Source organism: Trachemys scripta, chromosome 17, assembly GCF_013100865.1.
Source record: "Trachemys scripta elegans isolate TJP31775 chromosome 17, CAS_Tse_1.0, whole genome shotgun sequence".
NCBI lineage: Eukaryota > Metazoa > Chordata > Testudines > Emydidae > Trachemys > Trachemys scripta.
Window position 1 is genome coordinate 2,594,565 of NC_048314.1, and position 20,678 is coordinate 2,615,242.

At 41.7% G+C, this 20,678-nt stretch overlaps 1 protein-coding gene across 11 annotated transcripts in view; it reads right to left on the reverse strand.

Annotated features, from left to right (window-relative positions):
• ZNF618 (zinc finger protein 618) overlaps window positions 1–20,678 on the reverse strand; it is a 270,471-nt gene that overhangs the window by 187,181 nt on the left and 62,612 nt on the right. The window lies entirely within an intron of this gene.

The following is a 20,678-nucleotide window of genomic DNA, read 5'->3' on the forward strand; positions in this document are numbered from 1 at the left end:
AGTTTTGAGAGAGCTTTTCCAAGGGGAGATAAAAAGGGGGTTGCAGGCTTAGCATTACAATGACTTCAATTCTCTTCCAAACTCTACATAACCTTTCTTTAACCAAAACTCTGTGAACAATAATCTTCTTAAACAAATAAACCACATTGCCATGATTGCATTTGTACTGTGGAAACAAGAAGACACTAACCATCATTTAATAACCAGCTTGAAATTTAGTCCTGCTGCAGGGGGGTCATTAGCCACTTATTTACATTTTATATAACATATATGAATGTATGCTCTCAAGGAGAGAAGCTTTGAAATGCATTAGAATATTAAACTATTGTAAACCCATTAAATTTGTCACCTTAACTCCAAAAACATGAGCTTAAAATTGAGGTTTTGCAATTTTTCAAATAAAGAATTTTAAAGTCTCAAGACATTATTCATTTTGTGTTTAAAAATACAGCAATTAATCTGTTATTTGGTAACAAAGAATATTAAATTTATTTCAACTAAGTGACATTTAAATATGCCTCTGACAGTATCAGCAAGGTCTGTTCGGTCGGTATATTAAGAAAAGAGATCACCATAACAAAAAACCCGAAACAACATAATTCATCACATCTCCCTTATAACCACCATCCAACCACAATAATCCTTTGACTTTATGTATGGATTTCTTTTCAGCTAAAATTCTAATCATATCATCCCCCTTCAGCAAAAACAAAAAAAACCCCAAAACCCAATCAGAATCTGTAGTGCTTAATCATCTTAGTGACTGACCTCACCCAAACACAATTAAAAAATATTCTCATATACCTAAATTATTTCTTGTAAAGGCAACTAATCTCTCTTTAGTATTACCCTAAAGAACTGAGGATTTTTTGTGCCCTTTTAACATCCACCCTAGTGAAAGAGTGCCATCCTTCTAGTGGCTCAATGAGAGATGGAGAACTGAATAAACGTTTTAGCCAGCCAGGTTTGTCTTCATTTGCAAATGTATTTATTAGCCAGTGACAGTTTAAACACAGGAGGGGATGAGGTAGGACACCAAATTATTTATCAATGCTCCAAAGCCAGTGAGGATTCCAAAGGAAAGATGTTTGCTTTTAATCAAGTGCCAAAAGAAACAACTGTTTCAATTTAGCACAGCAATCCCTCCAATCCAGAATTAAGAGGGTTAATGTCTGCTAAATTAACACTTTCAATATATTTATTATATAATCTCATAATCTAGAGATCCCAATATACAAAAGGTTGGAGGCAAACTCCTCCTTGATTATTAGGAGATTAAGGCCATTTCTGGAGTTCCTTCTTACAATTTTCTTGGCTGTTTAATTTTCTGCTATTGTGCCAAAAAACACACAAACTAGTGTCTGACAGCGAATACCATAAATTAGAGCATTCCCACCGCTCCCTTCCTCCCCCCCCCCCCCATTAGCCTCTCCTTTTCACTGGTTTGGTTTTCTATGGCATCCCCAAAATATAACCTCTGACAGCCCAACACTTTCTAATGTCCACCATGCTAGAGCATCCGTTCAGTAAATAAAGGAAAAGTACTACGCTCTGAGTCAAAAACATCACTTCCTGAAGCATCTCCCTTCCCTGGAAATCTCTCAAACATTGTCCCTACTTATTTTGCCATCACATAGCCCCAGGGAATGTCACCTATTGTGCGCCCTCCTCCCCCCCCCCCCCCCCCCCCAGCCTCCCAAGAAATCAAATCTGTTAAAAATCTTCAGGAAGATTAATCCTACCTGGTTTGTTCAAGGTAATAAAGTTAAAGCTACAGCAATGAATAGAACTGCATACCACGAAAAAATGCAGGCCCTTTGGTGAGGGCTTATCAGAGTATTAAAGATCCAGAATGAAACAAAATATTCCAGGTTTCAGAGTAGCAGCCGTGTTAGTCTGTATCCGCAAAAAGAACAGGAGTACTGTGACACCTTAGAGACTAACAAATTTATTAGAGCATAAGCTTTCGTGGACTACAGCCCACTTCTTCCGCAGCAGCCACAGATAGTGTAATAGCCTTGCAATAGTGCCCACGTGCTCAGATTTCTATGTTCCCCCCAAGATTCATCAATTTAAACAGATCTACAAGTTTCATTTTTACCTTTGTCAATATGGACCTACTGCATATGACCTTTTGTCACTAGTTAAATATCTCAAACTCATTGTAATGTAGTGAATAATAGTTTTCCCATAACACTACGGTAGTGAGGCACAATTCAACATCTATTCAAGTTTAAAAGTATGATGTGTTCGGATACATTGAGCTCTTTTATATACTTGTCCCTATTGAAGAGATTCTGACATTTATTTTAAAAAAGTAAAATGTATATGACAAAGTATACTGTGTAACTAGAAGAACAGCAATGTTATGGGGATTCATACAGATATGCATTATAAATGTGTAATTAAGGCCCTCGTCTTCACAATTTCCTCGGTCTTCTCATCATCTTAGTTTCAAAACTCACAGTTGAGATCAATCGAGCATTGTGTTCTTCCAGAGCATCTCAAGCAAGAAGCCGGTTTCTCCAGCTCTCTACTCTCCCAGTTCAAATCTTGCAGTACCTCTGTAACTGCTCCTTTTCTCTTTCCTTTAGCTTTCCCTCTGCATTACAATGGATTCCTTAAGCCCTCCTAACTAGAGTTGATCTGGGTCATTCAATGCGAGCTTTCAGGCGGGCATTACTATATCACTTCTATGCAGATGGCACCCAATTTCAAATCAACTTACATTCAGGTATCTGTCTAGCTTTTGACTGCCATATTCATTTTATTTATTTAAAGCAACCCTGTGCCATATGCCTGACAATTATTGCTCTTCGTAAAACAGGCAGTAACCTTTGCTTCCAAGAACCAAAACTTATTCTATTCCCTTGCACCTCCACAACCTGGGAGTCACTTGGCTCCCCTTTCAGAACACTGTCAGAATTCACCACTGTTGAGACCTTGCCACTGTGGGAACAAAAGAATTGCCATGATGTATCAAACCTGGTCCAATACCCTGATTTTGGCAGCAGCCAGAACCAGCTGCTTCAGACAGAGAGATAAGAATCCCGAAGAGAACTATTATGGAATAAATTGTTCAGAAGAAAGTTTCTTCCTAGCCTTGGTCAGTGAGTGGTTGGCCTCTGCTTTAGATAAACATGAGGATTTATATTCCCAGTAAAATCTTTTGTATCCCATCTAAATTAACTGCCTGTTTTTATCATCTATATATGTTTCATTTTTTAATCCCACTAAGCTCTTAACTTCAATATCTTATGGCAGTGCGTTCCACATGATAATTGTCTGTCATATTAACAAGTATTTCCCCTCTTATGCATATTAAATTTGTTGACTTCCATTTCATTGATTGTCTCCTTGTTCTTACATTATGAGAAAGGGTAAACAGGAACTTCCAATTCATTCCCTTTGTAGCATTCATTGTTTTGTTCCCTATGATGTAATCTCTCACTTATCTTTTCTCTTACCTCAGCAGCCCCAAGCATTTCAATCTCTAACCTTTCCAGGCTCCATTTCTGCGATATCCTGGTTGAACAGTGTGACTAGAACTGAATGCTGTATTTCGGCTGAGGATTTACCATTGGTTTACATAATGACATAACATCAGTATTATCTTCAGTCCCATTCTTTATAGATTCTAACATTGTTTGATATTTGACCATCAAGTTTTAATCACTTTCAGTCTTGACTATTGGAATTTTTTGTCCTTTATGATCTTCCTAGTAGCAAAATGACGTGCCCACGCAACTTTATGGTTCCAGAAACTGGAGTCATATCTCCATCATCTTCCATCACCTTCACTGGCTCTTTATCCTTCTCCAAAACCAATTCAATATTGCTTTCCTGATTTCCAAACACATTGCTCCAATCCATTTTGTTCGTATAAATTTTGGCTCACTCTCCATTCTCTGCTTACAATGCCCCACAGTCTAGGGCAGGGGGGGGGAAATAAATGATCCTTCACTCTCTAGAGCTCTTTTCCTCCCCACTCAGATCCACAGAATCCCATTCTCCTAAATCTCACCGTAAAGCTTTCCCTTTGGCTTACAATAACTACGCCCCTCCAGTGACTTCAGCTGGCTTTGGAAGAAGCGCTCTGAGACTCTGTATTAACGATGCTATGTAGCAAATGTACATCTCGTCTACGTGACACCATTGCAGAGAACACATTGCCCCAACCAAAGGCTTTATTTTATCCAAAAGATTGTTTAGCGAGAGACTAGTACTGAGCATGCACCTCCCGCAGGTCAGGGTTATTATGCAATACATGGCTGAAGTTGACAGTGTTCTTCTCTAAGGGTACGTCTATACTTACTTCCTGGTCCGGATGTAAGCGATCGATCTTCTGGGATCGATTTATCGCATCTTGTCTAGACACGATAAATCGATCCCGGATCGATCCCGGAAGTGCTTGCCGTCGACGCCGGTACTCCAGCTCGCCGAGAGGAGTACGCGGCATCGACGGGGGAGCCGGCCTGCCGCGTCTGGACCCGCAGTAAGTTCGGACTAAGATACTTCAAATTCAGCTACGTTATTAACGTAGCTGAATTTGCGTACCTTAGTCCGAAGTGGGGGGTTAGTGTGGACCAGGCCTTACGAAAGGTAGTGCTATCAGTACAAATATTCATTTGACTTGTAAAATCAAGAACGAATTTCTGAATCCCACTTTTGTAGTCGTGCTCATTAAGAATGCACATTTAACTACTTCCACTGCCAGACACCCAATGGGCAGTGCCAGCATCGCTTCAAGTAGATAATACAGGTTTCAGACAAAGTCACATACTCACACATGCTCCATGTACAGGAGTATGATGGCAGGACACAAAGAGATTTGTAAATAGTCTTCGCACAATGTGGTTCCTTCCATGACATTAGCAAACCAACACATTTAAATTTTCTACCTGGTTTATTTCTACAACTCACAGCCAAGTACACCTCAGCTCTGCAAGCCAAGAATGGGCTTATTAGGGCAATCAGTCTTTTCATCATTAATTATATAGAGAGAGAATTTGCTGCTAATTAGAAATGATGAACATTCAAAAATTATTTCTCTGTCACTTTCAGCCCCAAATTGAGTCATCTTGTCCCTTTAACAAAATGATAAGTAGCCAGTTACACAGCCACAAATACAACATCACAAATGGTGATGCCACATCTTGGGAAAAGGGGATATTTTCTTTATTTCATAAATCTAAAAAACTTGGTGACGCAGCTACAAAAGAGATAAGCATTTGAATACACATCCTGGTGGTTACAAACAATGACAGACAGAGATCTTTCTCTACAACTCCCTTTGAATGTTCCTGTGCCACCAATTTAATTTTACGATCCATTACAATTCCTGAACCAGGATGGGCTTGCTGGCTGGGAATCACTGGCACTTCTTGTAAAGTGGCATAAAAAGCTTACTACATAAAAAGGCCACAGAGTATTCAATCTCTGGCCGCTGGAAGACAATGATATGGGTAGGCTTGGAAGGATTACATTTTTATCAGTAAATGTCAATTTTACCGTACGCAAACAAATGGACAAAATATTTCCATCAATGATAACTGAAATTTACAGATAGGCAAAGTACGAAACATTTTGCTTGAGAACTTTCTACATTTTGACGTGGTGTTAATTTATGTTTTAATGGTTATAAAGCTTTAACTCTTTGAATTTCAATGTCTACAGTCAATAAATAACTGCCTGATCCCCCATAATTTCCTACAACTGTGAAAATTTAGATAGATAAAAATAAAAACAAATGTTTAAAAACCTATAATTTTGTGCAACTGTGAAAATGTAAACTGTTCAAAAATGAAAAAAATGCCTAAAACTAACCATGGATATCAGCCGTGAAAATTACAAAAAAAATAAACATCAAATTCTGACAAACCTAAATATGGGTGTTCCACATGCTAGAAGACATTTACTAAAGCCACTTAGCTTCAAAACTTCTCAAGATCCAATCTATTTCTGACCCTCCTATCTAACCTGAGCATAATGACATTCTGACTTTTCAAAAAAACGGTAGGAAATGGAAATCACTAGTTAGCTTCATGGTTTTGGGCTGAGTAGAGGTCTAAAGAATTGCCATGAACTTTGCTCCTTAGCGGTCCTACCAGTAGCAGTTAAAATTAATATATATTCCCAAAACAGCAGGATGGAAAAATAATTCCGAAGAATTTTTATTTTACAGCTGAGAATGTCCTGTGCCAACCCATCAGTCTGAAAGTGTCTTAAGAGCACTTCGTATAGGAAAGAAGGTTAACACCAATCAACATACTAGTTAATACCAGTTCTGGTGTCCTCACTTTAGAAAGGAGGTTGACAAATTGAAAAGGGTTCAGAAAAAAGGTCTAGAAACCTGCCTAACAGCAAGAGGCTAAAGAAGCTTGATCTATTTATCTTATCCATGAGAAGATTTAGAGGTGACTTGATCACTGTCTACAACTACCTACACAGGGAAAAGTTTTCTGATAGCAGGGGTCTCGTTAATCTAGTCCAGCATGGTCCAAAGACTGAGGTGTAGCTAGGCAAACTCAGACTAGGTGCACATTTTTAATAGTGAGGGTAACCAGCCATGGGAACGCCTTGCCTAGAGAAGTAGTGGATTCTCTATCACTTTGGACCCTGTACTTCGAGACTGAATGTCTCTTTCCAAGAGATACACTCTATCCGAGCCAAGAGTTATGGGCTTGGTGCAGGAATCACTGAGTGAAATTCTCTGGCCCGTGAGACGCAGGAGGTCAGACGGGATGATCATTATGGTCATTTCTGACCTTCAAAATCTATAAATCTGTGAAAAATGAGCACAGGATCCCCAGGATCTGCATTAATGTCACTCAAGCAGAGACACCTACCCCGCTTAGCTCTCCTGGCCCCTTCCCTGATTGATGAGAGAGGTCAAGAAGCATGTTTCCCTTTTTGTGAATCAGTGGGCTGAGGTCTGGAAGGAAAAGGCTAATTCTCCAAACAAGCTTGACTTCATCTAAAGAAGATCTTCACAGCTGAGAATCTGGGATCTTAACTCTGGGTTTGCAGAGAGCCCAGAAGAGGAGAAGGAATTGGTTAGAACTTATCTACCTCCCACCCACAACCTCACAAAGCTCCTTCCCCCTTTGCTGCCTAGCTTCCTTGTTTTATATCCCTGGCAGCTCCCGTTGAAGCTCACTGAAATGAAACACTTAACCTTTGCAAGTTGCTTTCTCTTAACGAATACGCAGCTGTTTGCTATTCATTACATCCAAAAGGAAAAGCCAAATCTGTTTCTGCTGCATTAGCCAGAGAGGCTGTTAAACACTGCACAGAGAGTAGTCATGGCGACCTTCTCTGGAAAGGAAAACTGGACATTTTCAAAGGTTATCATCAGCCCTTACAAAAAACAAAACAGCAGCAACTTTTTAAAAATTGCTATTTTAAAGTGAGCTTAGTGCTGGTGAAAGGTGCCAGACTGACAGCAATGATCACTGAATTCCTCTTTGTCCACGAGCTTGGCAAAGCAGGGACAGGCGCAGTGCGAGCTTCCCACACAGCCCTCTGTCCGAGTGCCTCAGCCCTGACTGGAGCCACCATCTCTCCTGTGATGAAAAGGCAATGGTGCTCCATGCCTATTAAATCCTTGGCCTCTCTGCTGAGACTGCCAATTAGCGCTCAGCGCAAGGGAGGTTGCGATATAGACACTAGGAGATGGATCAAGACGACCATGGCAGGACCCATCTAAAAGCTGTCAGATGGTATCTCTTCTGGTACACACTGAAAATGACCCCTCAGGAACAAAGAGGATGGACGGTCTTAATTACAAGAATAAAGAAGGTTGCTGGCAGCAAGAGACAGGGAGTTGGAGAAAACACACTTCCACCAGGAATTTTGTTGGTGGCCTTCAGTTACTTACTTTATGTTAGGAATTCCAGTGGTGCTCTGCACCATAACAACCAACCAGCTTAGAAACATTATTTTAGCCTCAAAAGTCCCCTGCGAGGTAGAGAAAATTTTATCCAGATTTTACAACTGGGGAACCTCAGGCAAAGAGACGTTAAGTGACGTGTCCCGAGTCATATAGGAAGCCTGTGGGAGTACTAGGTAGATAACCCAAATCTCTCCTGACCCTCATTACTGCACCTTAATCAAAGAAGAATCATAAAGTCATCCTTCCTCCCATTCTGAGAGGGTTAACAAACCCTCCAAAGAGCTAACAGCCCTTTATCAGCCTCCGCCCCCACTCCTCCCCCGCAGCAGATAAAACATAAACATGGCAAAACAACCTGGCTAAAAAATATCAACAATCTAGGGACTTACGGCTGCAAATGGCACATGCAAACATGAGAAGACGTATTATTAAATGAAAACAGGGTCATTTGGTTCCACTCCAAAGCTAATAAGGATATTCCAGGGCAGGAGGCAGCCAGGTTAGAAACTCTATAATGGAGACTGCTGTCCAATCAGTGTTTATGTAGATTCATAGACAAGCATCTGTGATGTGTCAGGAGTGGGGAAAAAAATAGCCAGCAAACTGCTTTGTGGCATGTATTGATCTGCTAGGTAAGAAAGTATAGCTTCTCTGCAGTGTCCCAGCAGGGAAAGCCGGGCAGCCTGCTCCTCCTGACAGGGCAGCTAATACAGTCAAATCATCACCAAGAAATGCAGCACAGGAACAATCTAGCAGGCAAAAGTAACCCAGGACGGTGGAAGGGTAGCTGAAAAAGTTAAGGCCAGCTGCTTTGTACCAGGTTTGTTAATTGAGCTAAATATTTTCTTGACAAAAAATAAAAAGAACCCACCACAAGTAGGACCACAAGTATGTCCAAGCTTTTTGTGCTAGCACCAACAACTGAACTTTTATCCTAACCGGCAAACCAGATTCCAGATCTGGTTTCTCTACTGCCCCATTTATTGTCACTTGTCTCGCTCTCTCTTCCCCATGTGCCAGTGTCACCTGCAGAAATGGTTTGGCAGGGATGCTAAGTCTTCCTGCCAGCATATGCCCTTAGGTGTGCAAAGGGCCCAAACGTCGACTCCCACTCCCATGGCATCAAGCTCTCTAGGAGGGTAGCCCAGTTACTGTTTCTGGAACACAAAACCTCAAATTCCCCAACTAATAATCCCAAGGTATCTGTAAAATTAAATTCTCTCTGAACTCTTTCTATAGATGTATAGTGAGAGGCCAGTACTGATGAAGGTCAACACCACACCAAGGTGTGTCTCACTCATTACCATTGGCCTGGATAAGCACCATTGCATCCTTTAATGGGTTTGAGCACCACCACATGGAGCAACCCTGCCAAGAAAGAGGTGTCTGGACTCACCTATTACACTGCTGCATTTCTTCCTCTCCTGCCCCACACGTTCTACCTTGTGGAGTCTCACTACCAACAACATATGCTTTCAGACCACAACCAAACTCTCAGTTTTCACTTTATTTTTATATGAATATTTAACCATCTTAATTTACAGGGCACCTATCTTAAAGTGTCTGTTTGCCAGACAAGACAACCCAAAGATAAAGGCGTACAGACCATCTAGGTGGGAAGAACCCATGTAGGCCAAAAACCTGTAGTGGTCCCTGAAAATAAAACATATTACCCCTGCCCCAATTGCAGAGATGGATCCAGGGTCATGAAGTGGGAGTTGTTTGACAGGTAGTACTTGTTATCCTGCCAATTAAGCCTGAAAGAGTTATATAATCTACTGATTAACTCTCATAGGGCACAGAAACTGGCCAGAGCATCAACAGAAAAGATTCTTACCTCGATGGTTGGGAGAAAGCTTTTCTCACTTACTATAGTTTGATGACTGGGAAGCAGGCAAGAGGCCTGAGACCCTAGATGGAGTCCTTCCTGTTTTTTGCGTTCTGTTAAAGGCCTAATAAACACAGCACAACAGAAACTGAACATGCTTTTTGCCTCTGCTTGTACAGCAAGCAAAACCCAGGGCTGATACTGTGCAAAACATTACAATAATGATTGATCAAGAACCAACCAACCCATACACAGGCTGTGTATTGTGCGTGGTCACACTCAGATCAGAGGTTTTCTCAGATTTCTGACAGATTTTTTTAATTAGCCTAAGGGTTATTTTTTCCAGTAAACAAAGACCCATAAGGGAAAGTGTTGAGAAATGTCCTCCTTTGCCCCCTCCTTCACTACGATAACCAGTTCTGTAGTGGTCGTTTGCCCCTTATACCTCTAAGGGCACATTTACATTTGAGGTAGGAGGTGCAATTCCCAGTTCACGTAGATGAACCCGCGTTAGCTGTGCTCAAGCTCACGCCTAAAATTAGCAGTGTGCCAGCAGCAGCATGGGGTGGCGTCTCGGACTCGCCAGCCGAGTACATATCTGGGAGTCAAGCAGGATTGTCCTGGGAGCAGCTAGCCCAAGCATCTGCCTATGCCACTAAGGACACATTGCTATTTTTAGGCACTAGATCAAGCACAGCGAGTGTGGGTATGTCCACGTAAACTGGGAATTGTACCTCAAATGTAGACCTACCCTAAGTGTCAATATTTACCTGCACACACTTGATTTCTGGTTTGCATGGAGAGCTGAAAACATTGAGGGAAAGCTAGAAAACGTTGGGCTTTTCCTAAAGCTGTTACAAAGCGAAGGCCTCCTCCCCCTCCTTTCCCCAATACACCCAAAGAGATTTTTTTCCAGAGAGATCTACTGACATTCCTGATTGAAAGAACCACGGACAGCTGCTTAGGACAAATAAATATAGCTCAATACAATCCTGTGACATCAAGATTGTCATGACACAGTATCATGCCATCCTCATGCTGTCACTACTTACTGACATCACAGCAAGGACATTAGGGCAGTGATCCCCTACCTGTGAGGTGCACCCCCTGGGGGGCACAGAGGAACATTCGGGGGGCAGGGTGGAGGCCAGGCCAGCCCCCATGAGGGGCGGGAAGGGAACGCCACCCAGCCCTGCTCCGCCCCCAGCTCTGATCCGGCCCTGCCCCCAGCCACGGCCCCACACCCAGCCCCAGCCCCTGGCCACAACTCCATTCCTGGCTCCACCCCCAGCTGTGTCACCAGCCTGGGCCCCCTTACCCTGTTCGCATCCCCCCACTGCCAAAGCCCCACTCCCAGCCCCAGCTTCCGGGGAGGGGGGCGCTGACAGGGGTTAGGGGGGGACACGACCCTGAAAAGTTTGGGGACCACTGGATTAAGGACAGGACAATGTGTTAAGCCCAATTACAAAGCACCTTAAGGCTTAGAATGCTCACAGTCAAGTTTGAAGCAGCTCACTTCCTGCTGGGGTATGGTCAAACAAGAGTTTACTTCCTGGGCAAAAACACATTTATTTCCTAGTTCAAAGCTAACGTTACCTGTAGGGAGAACTGCTGACACATGGTGCATAATTTGTAATGAAAGAGGTGACGGGGCTCATGCAATGTTGTTACATTGATCACTGATACAGCAAGCCTGGAGGTGCTGGGGCTCTGCCCTGGCACAAATTAAGCACTGCTTCCAGCCCACATACACTGGTGGTTGTGTGGCATCCGCTCGTTTTGTGGAGAGAGATGAGGAGAAAAAGCCGAGGAGAGTGCAGGGGCAAGAAAGGAGCAATCTGAATACATTCATGGGTTCTGTAAAATCCTTTATTCTGACCAAAACACAATGGAAAGCAAACAACAAGAGAAATATATATGGGCTGGAGGGGAAAAGTCTTTTCCAATAAAATATTCTCAAGGATGTGAAAATTGACCCCAGAACTGCAGAGAGCACCCCACTGTGCTCTCTCCCGAATCCTTCTAAAACCCTCTGGGTCGCTGATTATGCCATCCTGCCATCATTAGTGCTGCTGTGCGGTGCTCTCCCAATGGTTATAAAGTACCCACACCAATTGCTTACTGGAGAGTCGGGGACCCACACAGGCCTGTGAAACTAAATGCCTCTGGAACTGGTCAGATGACTTCAATTTGGGGAACACCAGGCACTGACTGATCTCACCAGTTCTCCTGCCACTAGCTGCTGTGCTGTACTACCGAGCTACTGCTAGCAGGTTACACAACTGTGCAATTTGGCAATGACACCCACTAGGGATATCACTGCTTCTTTTGGGGAGGAAGTGGGGGTGAAGTGTACTTGACTATCGCTAAAACTGCACGTCCTGAGCCCATTGCTGTCTTCTGCTGTGCTGCATTCCACAGCTACTGCTAAAATGGAGAGATGCTGCATTAATACACTGTTGCCAGCTGTTGTGATTTTACTGAAAATTTGGGATATTTGAGGTGTTTCTGAAAGCCCTAGTTCATGGAGTCATGTTAGTGAGAACCTCAGCTTTCACACACAAAAATAAAAAAATTCTAGCCCTCTTTGTAGCAGAGAAAATCTTGAAAGTGTGCCCTGTGCGCGCCCCGTGGGCTCAGCAATTGGAACGCATGGAAAAAGAATGCCCAGAATATTTATTTTTTAAAATCTCACAATTTTTAAGTCAATGTCTAGATTTTTTTTTAAAGCCCTGACATGATTTTAAAATCACTTAAGCTTGGCAGTACTGTTAATAAGAGAACCAATTTGTGCTATATTTGCTTTTCAATTTGTCCCTTTTCAAATATACTTATGACGACTGCTACGGTTTTGAAAGTAGCTCCCACTGATTATGGAGCATATACTGCTCCTGGTGACCCAAAAATTAGGACCAAACCAGTTAGAGTCACTGCAGAGATGACGGTGTTTGCAGTAAGAAATGAAATGGTGGTGCTGTTCTCCACATCCAAGAAAAAGTTCATGGACTACTTAGGAAAACAAATCCCATGATCTGGTTTTCAGTATTCTGGTGGCTCGGATGACGCAAGCAACTATAGTTGTAGGAGATAGAAAAGGTAGATTCTGCATTTGCTGCTCTTACTACAGTTAGTAATTCTAGAAATTCTGCAAGGTCATACACCTAGGAGCAAAGAATGCGGCCTATACCTACAGAATGGGAACTGTTTCTGGGAAAGCAGTGACTCTGGAAAAGATTTCGAGATCTTAGTAAACAAACATCTGAACATGACACCTCCCAGTGTAATGCCATGGCAAAAAAAGCTAATGCAATCCTGGGATGTATAAACAAGGGAAAGTGAGTTGAAAAAGGAAGCTGATTTTACGTCCGTATACGGCATAGGAAAGACTGATACTGGAATATTCTGTCCAGTTTTGGTGTCCATGTTAGAATCATAGAACCATAGAATTAGAAGGGACTGCCAGGGTCATCTAGTCTAACCCCCTACCAAGATGCAGAATTTGTTCTGTCTAAAGCATCCAAGACAGATGGCTGTCCAGCCTCTTTTTGAAAACCTCCCATGAAGGAGCTTCCATGACTTCCCTAGGCAGTTTGTTCCATTGTCCTACTGTTCTTACAGTTAGGAAGTTTTTCCTGAGATTTAATCTAAATCTGCTAGCTGTAGTTTGAACGTTGGTCCTGACCTCATTTTTAAAAAGGATATTGAGAAATTAGAGAGGGTGCAGAGAAGAGCCACAAAAATTATTCAGGGGTTGGAGAAAATGGCTATGGCCAATTGAGACTGAAGGAACTCAATTGGTTTAGCTTATCAAAAAGGAGATCCAGACATGACTGACTTAAGAGGTATCATTACCTTCAGAGGGAGAAAAATACCAGGTATTAAAGGTCTTTTTAATCTAGTGAAGACAGGCAGAACAAAAACCAATGGCTGGAAGCTCAAGCTAGACAAATTCAAATTAGAACTAAGATACAAATGTTTGACAGTGAGCGTGATTAACCACTGGAACAGACTACCAAGGGAAGTGCTGGGCTCTCCATTTCTTGAAGTCTTCAATCAAGACCGGATGACTCTGGAAGAGATGCTTTACCCAAATACAAGTTTTGGGGCTCATACAGGAGCACCTGGATGAAATTCTATGGCCTGTGTTATACAAAAGGTCAGATGATCTAATGGTCCATTTTGGCCTTAAAATGTCTGAATCTAAGAAATGAAGAAAGAATTGGAAGTCCTCAGCTGAAAGAAAGAAAAAAAATGCAATTTTAACCCCTTTGCCCTCTAAAATACACACAATCTTCCCAAAAGTCCTCAACTCCTCACACAACATTTGTAAAACTCTAAACACATGGACGTGCCTATGAAACAAAACAATGAAACTGCAACATCTTGTGGAAAGGTTCCGGTTTCTAGCATGAGTGAGAAAAAGACTGTTCTTCAGTCCATGCCTCATTCATCCAAGTTGAAATCTCCATTGTTTCTGGGCCACCGGTTGGCCCACCACCCTCACTGGTGGCAGGGAAAGTGCTGATTTAGCCAGTGGTCTATAGGGCATATTAATATGCAAACTGGGCAGCTCGGTCAATGGCCATTTAATGTTGCAATGTTTTAGAAGCTGTTCCAGTGGTTGAGGTGAAGAGGGGAGAACCATGACTCCTTCCCAGGTCCTCGCTTCTTGCCTATAATTATCTCCCCCACTTTTTTAACATTTTAGAGAAAATGTTCGAACTTTGGTGTCTAAAATAAAATAAAATAGAAAGAATGGGCTGACTGGACTGGAGCAGTGGGTGCTCAGCCCCTATAAAAATCATGCCCCTTATTTAGGTGCCAAGATATGGTGTAACTGCTTAATTTTAGGCATGCAAAGTCAGATAATCGTGGATAACTGGGCACATCACAAAATGATACCCACAGCAACTGAGGATCTTGCTGGCACGCTGTGGAGAGTTCATTCTTCACCGTCTATTCAATCTTGGGTTCTGTAGAGAATGAATTCCCCTGTCACCCTAGGCAGGGTTAGTGCACAGCAGCAGGTGGTGATGTGGGGAAAAGCTTACAGAGCTGTTGCCCATACTGGGCTTGTTCTGGGATAAATGGAGAGCTTCCAACTCCAAGGTGCAGATAAATTACTTAATGTTCTGACAGATCAATTCTGGTAACTTTGTACTGCTCCAGGCAGCTCTTTCTCTCCAATTCACAACCTGCAATATGCTTTCTACTTATGTATTGGCCATCTGGGGTTTACACCCTGGGAGTCTATCTAGGCCAGTCGTCAATGCTTCATATGCCTCTTTTTGCTATGTATTTAAGACTCAGTGTTTAAACAGAATCACAGATCTGGAAAGTGGATGACTGAGTTGAATGTATGTGATTGTTGGAGCGGAAGTTTAGTGGTTTGAGACACTCCTGCACAGTTGGGATGCCAGAGATATTGGAGAATTTTACCCAAAGCCTCTGGTGTTTCATCACTACAGTGAATGACGGGTATTTTGCGCAACGCTAGAGTACCTTTAATTCCATTGTGTTTGGAGGGGACAATTGAATTTGCACAGTGAGGTTAATTTTGTTCTCTGGCCCCATGAGGCAGTTGTAGGTTTTGAGACATTTTCTTTCTTTTCTTAAAGTGAAGGAAAGCTTTGGAGCGAAGTACAATAGTATCTCCACTGAGCATTTGTGTGGGTAAAGAGTAATGGTGGATTCCGCTCTGCTCTCTCCAGCGCTGGAAAGCGAATTTGGTGAATTGGTCACTTACTTGCATCACTCTGCTGTCTCCTCTAGGCCTGGCGCACAAGCACATTAAGAATCATGAGACTGCTAGCTTTTTCCCTTTATTTCAGCATTAGTGGCTTGAAACCAATATCCTGGGCTCATTCTACATTTATATAGTCACTGCCATGGGCCATAGATGTGTTTAGTACATGGTGAAACCTGAGAATGATATCCCTAAGTGGGCTGTGCTTAAAGTAATTTTTTCATGTGACGTTATATCCAAATACTGGGGGAGAAAAATAATAATATTCCTTTGCATAAGTACACTGTATGTCAATGTAAAAGTTGTTGGTAACAATAACTGGCTGCTACATGCTTCTCAATACTCAGTTAAGCAGCAGGAAAAAAGGAAAACAAAATCTGAATGCATCAGGGCAAGCCACATGACATTTTATGCTAAAATGACAGAAAAGTGAACCTTAAATCTAGAGTTTGAAAAATTCTGTGGCGAGCAGGAAACTTTCTGTAACAAGCAAAGGAGCCTGAGCAATCAGCTTCTGTACTATTTAAACTTTCGTTATAAAAATAAAAAATCTTGCACTTCTGGTTCTGAACGTGAATTGAGTGTAGCTGATGAAGGGCTGTCTGCCTGAGTCTGTGGACAGGAAGCACCAGTGCCTCTGTTGCTGCTCAGAACTCTGTCAATCAGCAGAAACTTTTTCCTCCACACTCATAGCAGCTACTTACCACCACCAACAACAACCCCCCAAAAAGCCCACACACATCAGTCAGAAACCTCTGATATAGGAGTAGAGAAATGGAGATCCTTTCTCTTCTCAACAGCCAGCAAACTCTAAAGAGGGGAGGAGAGACAGAACTATTTTTCTCCCTCCTAGCACTAAAGGGAGTTAGAGCTGAAAATTCATCAGACAATTACCAGCCAGAGACTTATATAAAAAATGGAGCCCTCAAATCAGATCCAGGGATAACCCTCTTGTAGAAATCCCAGCAGCTGGAAGTGACAACACCCAAACAGTCACAACAGCTTGAAGCACCCACTTGATATCAACTTTCACGCCATCACATAAGGAAAGAGCTAAGATAAAGAGGTGAGCTACACAGGACTCAAATCACAGACAGCTTTATAAGTAAAACAGGCCTGACCCCAGCGCTTAGTGGTTAGAGCGCTGGTCTGCTAACCAGGAAGTGGCAATTCAAATCTCATTGGGGCCTCAGCAAAAGCAGCAGTTTGGATGTTCTTCTTAAAGATCTGCTCTAGGAATTATTTTGGGGGAATTCTTTGGCCTGTGTTATACAGGAGATCAGGCTAACGGATCACAATGGTTTCTTCTAGTCTTGGGATCTATGATGGGGTACCGGGGTACAGTTGGCTAGTCAATTTAATCCTCCAGCGAGTTGGTATCTGGTAATTTTGCACACCCATAAATAACTCTACTGCCATGCTTGTAATTAATGAATAAATAACTCCTTAAATGGAATGGGAGATATGTTAGGACTAAGTGACATATGATGACATAACAGCTACCCATGCTGTAACAAAGCTTTGCTGTCTAGTAATAAAGAGAATGCACTGGTGTATCCTATTAGATTACTGTTTTATCATTCTGTGTCTTCTGAACGGAGCCAATAAATACCCACAGATGGCTTCAGGACTCTCTCTTTACTATTTAGCATTTTACTGTTTTCATAAAAAATAGCTCCCCAAAAAAGACAAATAATGGAACCATCCAGGGAATGCACCGTTCTTATTTTATGCGGAGTAAGGTGGACGTCTCTTTAAGGGCTTCTTCAAGGAAAGGTGCTCAACATTAAGGCTCTGATCTAACACAGCACTTAAGCACATGCTTAGCTTTCCCCACATAAACAGCGAAGTGACTGAAACTATGCACAATCTTAAAGGTAAGCATTTACTTGAGTACCTTGCTGGATCAGGACCCCAGCCCTCAGCACCTTGCCGGGCCAAGCCTTTAAAACAGGGGCTTTAAAACGCTGAGCCCATGAAGCAGTCAGGTTGAGTCCCTGGTTAGTCTTGGTATATGAGCTCTCCTGCCAAGTCTTAAAAAACAGCTGCGTATGAAATATGGACGCAACTCTAACCATTCCCTTCAGAAGCCATTTAAAATGCCTTGTTCAGTAAAGTGTTCACATGTTATGCCTAACAGAAAATGGAAAAGCAGAAGCTACTGCACAGATCCTTGAAGAGAGCCAGGCCCTCTGAACCTGCTTGTGTGTTCGGCTTGGCAAATGCCTCTTGAGTTGCTCACCTCCATCACGTGAGTACAACTGGAGGCACTAACTCGTTTTTAAACCATGACCCAGTGAACCCTATTTTCTGGCTTTAAGGTGTGAAGCACAGCTTTCCCACAACAGTTCTGTTCACCAGTACTGTGGGTTGTATGGGTGATTCTGTGCACAAGTGGCACATCTACACAGATTCCCTGGGTGCGATGTTGCTCTGATTATTTGCAGATGATGCTAGTTAAATTCACACTCAACAACAGAAATAGTCTGAAGCAGCATCTGCTCTTTGTGCAAATTTTCTCCCCCACACCACCTACTGTATTGCCACAGCACTGCATGATATTTTTTTCAGCAGTACCTGGACGATTATACATAAAATGAGGAACAAATTTAAACAAAACGGTCTGTGACAACACTTCAGCGTTAGCAAACACTGTTTTCATAGTGGGTGAGATGGCAGACTGAGCAAAGGAGAGATGGGGAAGAAGTGGATTTCTGAGTCAATGTACAGATTCAGAACAAATTAACAAGAGGCTAGTTGAGGTTCTCTAGAGGTCCCAAGAGAATCAACCAACTTCAGTCCCAATCCTGCACAAAAATCCCTCAGATTAAGTTGAGGTTGCTCCTTTGGATGGGGTCATAAATAAAGGTATACAAGATTAAAGAGGATTGCACTGACAGATGGATGGGTTTCAAAAATTGTCAAATACTTGGGCACTTCAAAGAAATACTACCAAAGAGTCCCACACACAGAGGCTATTATTTGTAAAGTTGTTCAGGGGTGCAGTTTACAAAGACTATTAGTAGAAATGTTTCCTAAATTTAAATATTATAAACTATTTTTATTGTTTAAAATATTCCTTTGAAATATTTGCAATCCAAACTGCGAAGCATTGTGCCAGCTCATGAGAACCAAATTATGGAACTTAAAAAACAAAAAGTAAAAGTGATTTCAGCCAGCTCTCACATCCAAATTGAGAGATGCAAATAACAGCATAGACAGCAAAAAATCCCACGTAACTGTTTCGTATTCAATTTTAATAATCTGTTGTGGTATTAGTAACATAAGCAAGGAATTTTTAAGAAAGTTTTAGGTTGACTTTTTTCCTTTTTCTAATAAATCGGGATATCTTAGAGAGAATCAAGATCCAACAATTAAGAATACTTTAAAATGGTGCATACCACCACCACCACCACGTGCTTAGCCCTGCAAATCTTGCCTTTTATTGGCCTCTGGAGGAAGAGCGGTGAGTGGGATTTCAGAAGTGGTCTAGCTGCTCCCACTGAAGTCAATGGTAGAATTTAGGCCAACTTTGTGCTTCTGAAAATCCCACCCTAGAGTTGCAGGTGTATTTGGGCTTATTCCTCTTGACTCTTCAAGCCTTTTTGTGGCATGAAGCATAATTCTCCTGACATAGCATGGGTAACATGATATCGGGTAACGGCTGCTTGACCTTGTAATGCAGAGACCATGAATGAGATTGCACAAACTCAGTGGTTCGAGGTTCAGTGAGTTTCATTGTTTTGGGTTTCACAAAATAACTGAGTTTTGAGAAACATTTTCGCCCCATAAATTAAACCCAGTTATTGTCGTAGAACATCTATTACAAAACATGCTTTGTACCTAAAGGGAAGTCTGTGCTATACAAAGAGTGAAGAAAGCCAGGAAACAGAACTTCATGTGCTTCTTGTTCTATCCAGCAAAATAAATAAATAAAACCTGAACAACCTCCAGGTGTCTTCGAGATGGGGCACCTACTAAAATACAGAGTACATTTGTATGCCACACATGGAATATACAGAAGAAAAATATACAAAATTAATTATTCACCACCATGGAAGCCTCCCACCCATCATTTAAAACAAACAAAGATTCCTCTGGCAACAGGCATTTAATGCACTGCTGCCAGACATGGAGCTGCTGGTACATGATGTTACCTTTTGTTAAATGTATTTTTCAGATCCCGAGTTCTCCCAGGTTGTATTTAGGTAGAAAAGGTCAATAATATTTGTTAGCAGATTCTTGTGAGCATAAGATCACTACTTGTGACCTACACCTTGTGAACATATTAACAACTCAAATGCAGGAGAACCCGCACTCAATTTGGATTTGTACTAAATGGAAGTCATGAAACAGAACCTCCTATGCTTTTTTAATACTTTATATAAAGGCGCCGTGGTGAGTTTATAAACTTTAATCTTACATAGACACATGTAATAGGGAGACTGACAATTTCTAAGTTCCCATTAAGCACCTGTAAAATCTTGTTCATTTGATTATAGGCTGCTAGGTAGAAGAGAAATCTCAAATTTTCATCAGAGACAATCTAAAGGTCACCAGCCTTTTTGGGGATTTCAACTATTTGAGTTCCCTTTTGAGCTACAATCTTGAAATTAGGTATAATTCATTCATTACAAACTGCTGATTACAGGGGAAAAAACAGAAATTTGACATTTCTTTCAAAGTTCACCAAAAGGTCAGTCTAGCGATTTACAAAATTTATATTAATTTCATCTCTGCGGCTATCACATTGAACATGAGGCTTCCAGTCAGAGAAATTAAGGTAATCCCAGTTCCATGTATCATACTTTAATAAAGACAACTGTTAAAGGCAAGTAAATATGCAGAAGGCAGCAAGCTGATCACTAAATCCATCCAAATTGTGCATTGTTGACAGTTTAAAATATATATATATATTTACATGTTTTTTAAAAATCCATGACCACATGCATATTCCTGTCCCTCACTGATGTATTAGCAGGAGTGTTGTAAGCAAGACATGAGAAGTAGTTCTTCCACTCCATGCTGATTAGGCCACAACTGAAGTATTGTGTCCAGTTCTGGGAGCCACATTTCAGGAAAGATGTGCACAAAGTCCAGAGAAGAGCAACAAGAATGAATAAAGGTATAGAAAACATGACCTATGAGGGAAAACTGGGGGTGCTTAGTCTGGAGAAGAGAAGAGTAAGATGGGACACGATAACAGTTTC